We start from the raw sequence: 7,362 nt of genomic DNA on the forward strand, positions 1-7,362 counted from the left end.
GGTCTACAATAGATGTCCGCCCCCGGTCGAAAATGGATATTCGCCTCTAAATCCAAATTCCGAAAGAGTCAATAAAGCAATCAATTTACAATGGGAGTCAGGGCCATCGGATAACTTGCCAGAAAGTATTGATGTCACATATACGTCATCCGACACTGATCATGAATCAAAGTTGATAAAAAGTGTGATCGATCAGGTGTTGGAAAAAGATGACAATGAGGTGTCAAAACCGGAGTCCAAAACCGAGTCAAAGTCTGGGTCAAATGCGTCAAAGCCGACATTCAAAAATGACAAACGGGTTTATGATAATGAGTTTTTACTTTCGAAATCTAATTTGAATGATGAATCGGTCAAAGTGGCATATACTTTGAAAGGTCCTGACAAATTATATTCTGATGAAAGTTTTCCAATAAGAAGTGTCAGATTTGAAATGATTCAAAAGGTTTTCAAAATAACAGAAATTAATATTTCTGAAATAAAAGATTTAAATCTTAATGGAAAACCTAAACAGTACACTTCAAGAGATCAACAACGAATTAACAAGAAAATGGGTTACAATTGTGGTTATAGTTTCCAAAAGAAACCAAACCATAATTGTAACTTCAAAAAGAAGGGTCTTGGTTTTGTTTCACCGAAAAACTATAAAAATGAAAAAATGTATAAACCAAAAACTATGTTTGTTTCAGGGAAAACGTCAGAGGCTGAAAAAGAACAATCATTCAGAAAGCAGACAAATCAGGAATTCCTTGCCAAGAAGCAAGAAGAACTGAAGAAAAATGAAGTTCCGAAGAAGATTGAAAAGAGAACATGTTTTCAGTGCAAGATTGCTGGTCATGTTGCTAGAGATTGTCCGAAGACATTCAAACCAAAACAGGAAGTCTCTGGTAAAATGAAAGAGAAGATTGTTGAGAAGACTGAACTGTCAACCCGGAAGTTTACTGGTTTTGAAAATTCAACTTTTGAAAAAGGAGAATGTTCAAAAAGTGCTTCAAGAAGAAAAGATAATGTGCTAAATCAAAAATGGGTTGTGAAAGGTTCAGGTAATAGTTCTGGTGATGAATCTGATTCCATAAAATCAGAGGAGCCACGTGTTGAGAAAAAGGTTGAAAGGAAAGTTCCAACTATGAACGATGAAAATTTTCCACCTTTGCGTGCTAAAAATTTTATGAAGAAAGTTGGAAAAGTTAAAATATCAAATCAATTTTATTCTGACAAGAAGAAATTTGATGTTGAAAAAACTTTCAACGGAAATGTAAAACGTATCTTTGGACAAATGGTCAATGGTAAAGCCAAAATTATCAAAGATTTTTATGCTTCCAAAGGACATGTTTACAAGTCTGTTGAAATTAAAGATGAAGAAGTTGTTACACCCAAGGAAGGTCAGGCTTGGGTGGATATATTTTTCAAAGAATAAAAACCTGACTTGCCGGAGATCCCAAGTTGGTAATCGTGGATCATGAATCGGCATCCTTCTAAATCTGTGTTTGAAGTTTTGCAGGATTTGCCGGAACTCCCAGGTTTTTAAGCGAGGAGTAGGAATCGGCACCTTGAGAATTCAACCAACAGATAGTAATTGGTTGAAGAACATGTTTGAGTTGTATGTTTGTGATTGTTATAAGTGGTTCAGAATTTGAACTAGATTGATCTTATAAGTGGTTAAATCAAGGTCATTAAATTGAACTTGAGTTAACTGTCATTCATAAACTTGGCAAACAATGTGATGATTTAATTCCCAATTTTACAAGTGGTAAAATCAATAAAACTTATTTTCCGGAAAAACCATTTTGATTAAAACAAACTTAAGTGTTTTGAAATCATTATGGGAAAATAGTTTGTTGTGAGGGGGAGTTCTGATTGTTTAAGCCAAACGGATGGAGAATTGAAGCGATTCGATATCAGTTGTCATGTTCTGTACAGTTTGTTTTTCAATTTTCATTAGATGTATTTGAATTTTAGGGGGAGTAAGAAATTTTAGAAAATCCAAAAACATCAGAAAATTTGAAAAAGCCAAAAACATGATAAAACTGAAAAATGAGTTTTGTTGCATAAAAGAGGATATGATAGTACATCAGTGAACTATCACAACACGCTAAAGAATTGTAAAGCTAAAAGTGATAAACAATCTTACTGCGGATGTGTCAGTAGGTTTTCGCACATTTAGTAAATTGAAACGAGATATAAACCTAAATTCGAACTTGCTTAATTCGTGGGTAACTATTCTTGAATATATGGGTAACCCCCGAAATCTTGTTTGAAAGGTCCCGTATTCTGAGATACTAGGTCTTTATACTCAGTGATATCTGAGGTATTATTCCAGGACTTCTGCTGTATGGAAATACTGACCTAGTCCTCGAATAATACTTTCTGCAAAAAGCTTTGAAACATAAGCTCGCCCTCAGCAATCTGCTTAAACAATAAAATTGATAATCTTTGTTGTTGTAACAAAAGATCCTCTAAAGGGGACCCACCTAAAGTCGAAGCCGTCATCTCTCTGCGTATACGGAAGTATCGACCTGAGCTCTCACGGCCCTCGCACATTACCCCTTTACAGATATCAGCTGTGGTATACTCACCTGTAAGACTGAATATTTGGGATCTGGATACGAGAGTATATTCAAGTGGAGGATACACAATTAAGTTTTAGTTTCTAATACATTAATATCGTATCTCGAATCATTTGAAGTCTGTGTGAAAATTTAAGTGGACAAACATACTGACAATCTAGGTAAATTGTTTAGAACTTAAAATGTAATCAAGCTTAACGGTGTTGGTGATATGTCTCAAAAACTGATATGATCTTCTTGCACAAACTCACAAAAATATTGTATGTAAATAGTTGTTTTCTGCATTTACTTTCATTCAGAAAATCCAAAGATTTTTGGTGTGTTTTAGCATAAATTTTAAAATAGTCAAAAAGATTTTCGTCAACTGGTGTTGAGATACTGATTTTCGAAATTCAAAGTGCTAAACTTGAAGAACTGGTTTGGGAGAGTATATGTGAAGCTGGTAAATTTTTTTGATAAGAGCCAGTAAAAGATCCTGAATGTAAAATCATTAATATAGTTTCTGGTACAAGTTTCTAAAAAGTTTGAAGGTTTAATCTTTTAATAGAAACTTATGGTTGGGTAGAGATTGTGCAGGACTTGAGCCAGGTGACGATTCTGTGCTAAAGTGCCAGGTTACAATCTAAGAACTTGTGAAAATTGAATTCCAGACTACGATCCCAGTTATTTGAGAGGGGGAGTCTGAAGACACCGTGTCAACAGTTGAGAGAGAGGAGTTTGGTGATGATGAAATAAGAGAACGAGGATTCTTGAAATGACAGATACTTCAAAGGAAGATCGAAGACAGATAAAGACTGAAGATTGACGTTTTGTGAAGACTCGAAGACTCTGTGAAGACTCCGTCAACATCCGAGGGGGAGTCTGTTGGTGCACTTACGTCTGTCGACTACGTCTTACATCGAGTCTTAGAGTTGGACAGATCAGACATGACACGGAAACCTAGAAATAGTAGATTGTAATAGGTTCGCTTATGTGGTTTTACCTAGGTCCGCTTATGTGTCATGTTATTGATTAGGTTCGCTTATAGGTTCAAGTGTTAGGTCCGCTCATGTGTAATGATGAAGGTCCGCTTATATGTGCGTGTACATATGAGCGAACCCAACCTGTCTATAAATAGGGGTCTTTGAGCGAACCTGAAAACACATAGTTGAAGGTGTGTTTGTTCCGGTGAGCCACGAAGTGCTGCCGAAGTGCTGTCAGACCGTGTAATTGAGAATTGATTAATAATACAGCAAGATTAAAGTGAAACTAGGTAGAATAGCACCAAATCATTAGTTTCCGCCTCTTGATTTGGATAGGAATTCTTCTGATCGACTCAATCAGGGCCGAACACCGCAATCCTACAATTATCCTTTTCAATTCCATTTCTGATGAAGCACTCGTTGAAAATAACTCCGTTTGTTGATTTTCGTTTATGAAGATTGTCCGTTGAGGAAATGAATATCCGTTTGATTATCCTTTTCATTTCCATTTCTGATGAAGCACCCGTTGAAAATGACTCCATAAGTTCATTTTACGTTTCTGAATATTGTCCGTTGAGGAAATGAATCCCCGTTTGTTTATTCCTTCATTTCCGTTTCTGAAGAATACTCGTCAAGGAAATGACAGGATTATGCCTTGTATATCTGGTGGTTACTTGACACAAAGTCACAGATGGACTCCTACGAATAAAATTTCGGGACGAAATTCCCTAAAGTAGGGGAGACTGTGACACCTGGGTCACTGAGACCATCAAAAAAATACCAAGCCAATGAAATATTGTTTTTCATACTTGGGATCTGTATAAAAATGTGTATCTTTTGCACATATCAACTCTTGTTCGATTTTAAGCTCTAAATCGCTTTCTAGATGGTTATACGCGCGCTGATGCGTAAATATAACCAGTTTAATGCAACAAACACTCCGGAATAGTGAAATAGGCTTAGCATACCTTAAATAACCTTTACATAACTTAGAAATAAGTTTTGAAGGCTTTGGTATGGCAAAATCAAGTTAATTCACTTACAGGGACTAAATTTGACAAACTGCGAAAGTATGCCAATTTGAACTGTAACAGACATTCCGGAACATGACCATAAGTTAAACACACTTTAAAAATACTTTACATAGCTTAGAAATAGGCTTTGAGGTGTTCGGTATGCTAAAATAAACTTTTGGATCATTCAGGGACTAAAAGTGTCAAAAAGTGCATAAGTTTGCACTTTCGCGCATAACTTACATTCTGAATACATCCGGACATCCAAAAATTTATGTAAGAATTATAATATTATGCCTTAGTGTTTGGCATGAGAAAAATCCATTCGTCGCGCAATTTGGATCGTTTTTCGCGCTTATGCGCATTCCGTCGTAATTAAGCGAACATCGCGATCGTACGGCCAAACGAACCAACATCTGGCATATTTTTGAGCATGTTTCATGTCCACAATGTTTAAGCATCATTTTAGGGCCTTAAAGATGGCTTAAAGGGCCTTAAACATGTCGGAAATGGCCCTAAACCACAACAGGGACCTAAACTGTCATTTCTGAAACTTGTTTTCTGATCTGGACATCCAGGCGGCCCGCATAAGCCCAGTATGAACTCTTACACGGGCCGCGTCAGCCTCCCAGACCAGATTCAATGTTTTAATCCACTTGCAGCAGCCTTTCAAACCTCCAAAGGGCAACGCCAGGTGTCAAATCCCTATGGTGGGGGCAAAATAAGCCACCACAACATTGCGACAAGTGTACGGGTTAGATCGAGGCACAATATTCAAGAAACGATCCTAACGGTCTTGCATATCCTATAAATACCCCCCCATTTGGTGTAAAACCCACAAATTTGATCAAAGAGCTCTAAGTTGATGCCATTACTTCATACCTGAGCTCCTGGATCAAGTTTAGCTTTCGGGGTCCCTTCGTAAGTGTTCTTTCGTTCTTTTATTCACTTTTCGAGTCCGAAAGTCAAGTTTTGTTTGACTTTCTGCGTTGACCAGGTTATGGTCAACACGAAGTTCGTTTGAACTTCATAATGTGAGCGTGATCACGATGGTTATAGTCCCTAGTGACTACACCTACTGATTACCACGTTATCTAGGCTCAGTGACGAGTCGTAGTTTCGGCCAAAATGCGCATTCTTGCGTATTTTGTAACCAAACTACTCATAGGTATCAAAACCGTTTGTATTGATACCAAACCTGTTTTCTAAACTTAGTTAAGCATGTTCTAACATGCTTAGCTCGTCACTTTTAGTATAGTGCTTATATAGGGTCGTAAGGTAAGCGATCTAAACAATCGCTTATACTTTCGAACCCGATCCATTTGGTCGATCTTTAGGATCCGACCAAACACATTAGGTGACCATAGTTGTATAGGGAATAACCTTCCGAGGTTATACCTTATGGTCACGACGTTAGGCGTTCCAAGCGCGTTTTACGCGAACGACGCGTTAAGGTAGCATAAGCTACCAAAACGGGTCGTAATGGGTCGTAAGCACTTAGGTTAAGTTTCACTTTAGTATGTGGGCTTTGTTAAACCATATTACACGAGTCTCCATACTCGTTTGGTTTACGAACCCGCATCCTATCCAATCCTCTGATTTAGGTCCGGTATATTAACATAGTTACCTATATTAGGTGCCGTTTGATATCCGTGATCTCTAGCATTGTTTGGTTGTTATACAAGGACTTCAAAGCAATCTCAGGTGAGTACATAGACCCCTCTTTTACTGTTTTCCAAACTGTTTTGGGGTGAAACACATGTGCCTACTCGTTACTTTCATGATTTCCTGTTTTCACATCATATACTTGCTATGTTCATTAGTACATTTATAGTACATGATTTCATTACATTTTATGCTATGTATGCCCATTGTGTGCATACTTAGTACATCACTTTACATACATTTCATGCTACGTACGCCCATTGTGTGCATACTTAGTACATTGTTTTACATTGCATTTCTGTTGCATATGCTCATCCAACATAAGAACACATTATACTACATTTTGAACCGTTGTAACCATTTGACTATGTGAACTGTCTTAACCCTTTGATTATATAAACCCTTTGATTATATGAACCGTTTGTAACCATTGAACCGCTGGTACTTCCTATATATATGTGTTTGTATGGTATTACATATCGTAGCGTTATTTGAATCATTTCAATTTGAGACATATAACATTTTATACAAATAAAACACTTTTCACAAGACATTGATTTACAAACAACTTATATCATATAAACTCATTTTACACGGTTATTCATTTAACCATACATTATTCTCTTATTTATACATATCATCTGATCTTATCGTTTTTCAAATGATTTACAAGACAAAGCAAATTACAAGGTTCATGACTAAACATTTTTCTCAAACATAAGTCATGAATTCTGTTTTCACAAAACCTATGTATCTCACAGGCATTTTTATGCTGACGTACCTATTTTCACATGTGTTTTCAGGAGATGATGCATAGGACTTATCAAGACATACTTAGGCGGACCTGTGCCTTAGTGACTTAAAACGAGACAAGAACTAGTTAATTTATGTTATGTACTCTTTGGTTCTTGTTACAACACTCCCCGACGTTTCCGCCACGTTTTGTATGTTCTTCGTGGTCGGGGTGTGACACCCCAGTCCAGTGGTGCTCCTATGCGCAAATGGCAAGTAGGTGGAGCACCGGACTATAAAAAATGGAGTGTGCGCTTTTGCTGTTGAGAACTAAACAAAGCTGCTTGGCGAAGGGTATGAACAAACTTCTTGTAGAAGATATTTCTTTTTCTTCAAGGTGAGGTTTCCATGATTTAAATTTTGAAA

This window comes from Helianthus annuus, chromosome 13, assembly GCF_002127325.2.
Source record: "Helianthus annuus cultivar XRQ/B chromosome 13, HanXRQr2.0-SUNRISE, whole genome shotgun sequence".
Classification (NCBI taxonomy): Eukaryota; Viridiplantae; Streptophyta; class Magnoliopsida; order Asterales; family Asteraceae; genus Helianthus; species Helianthus annuus.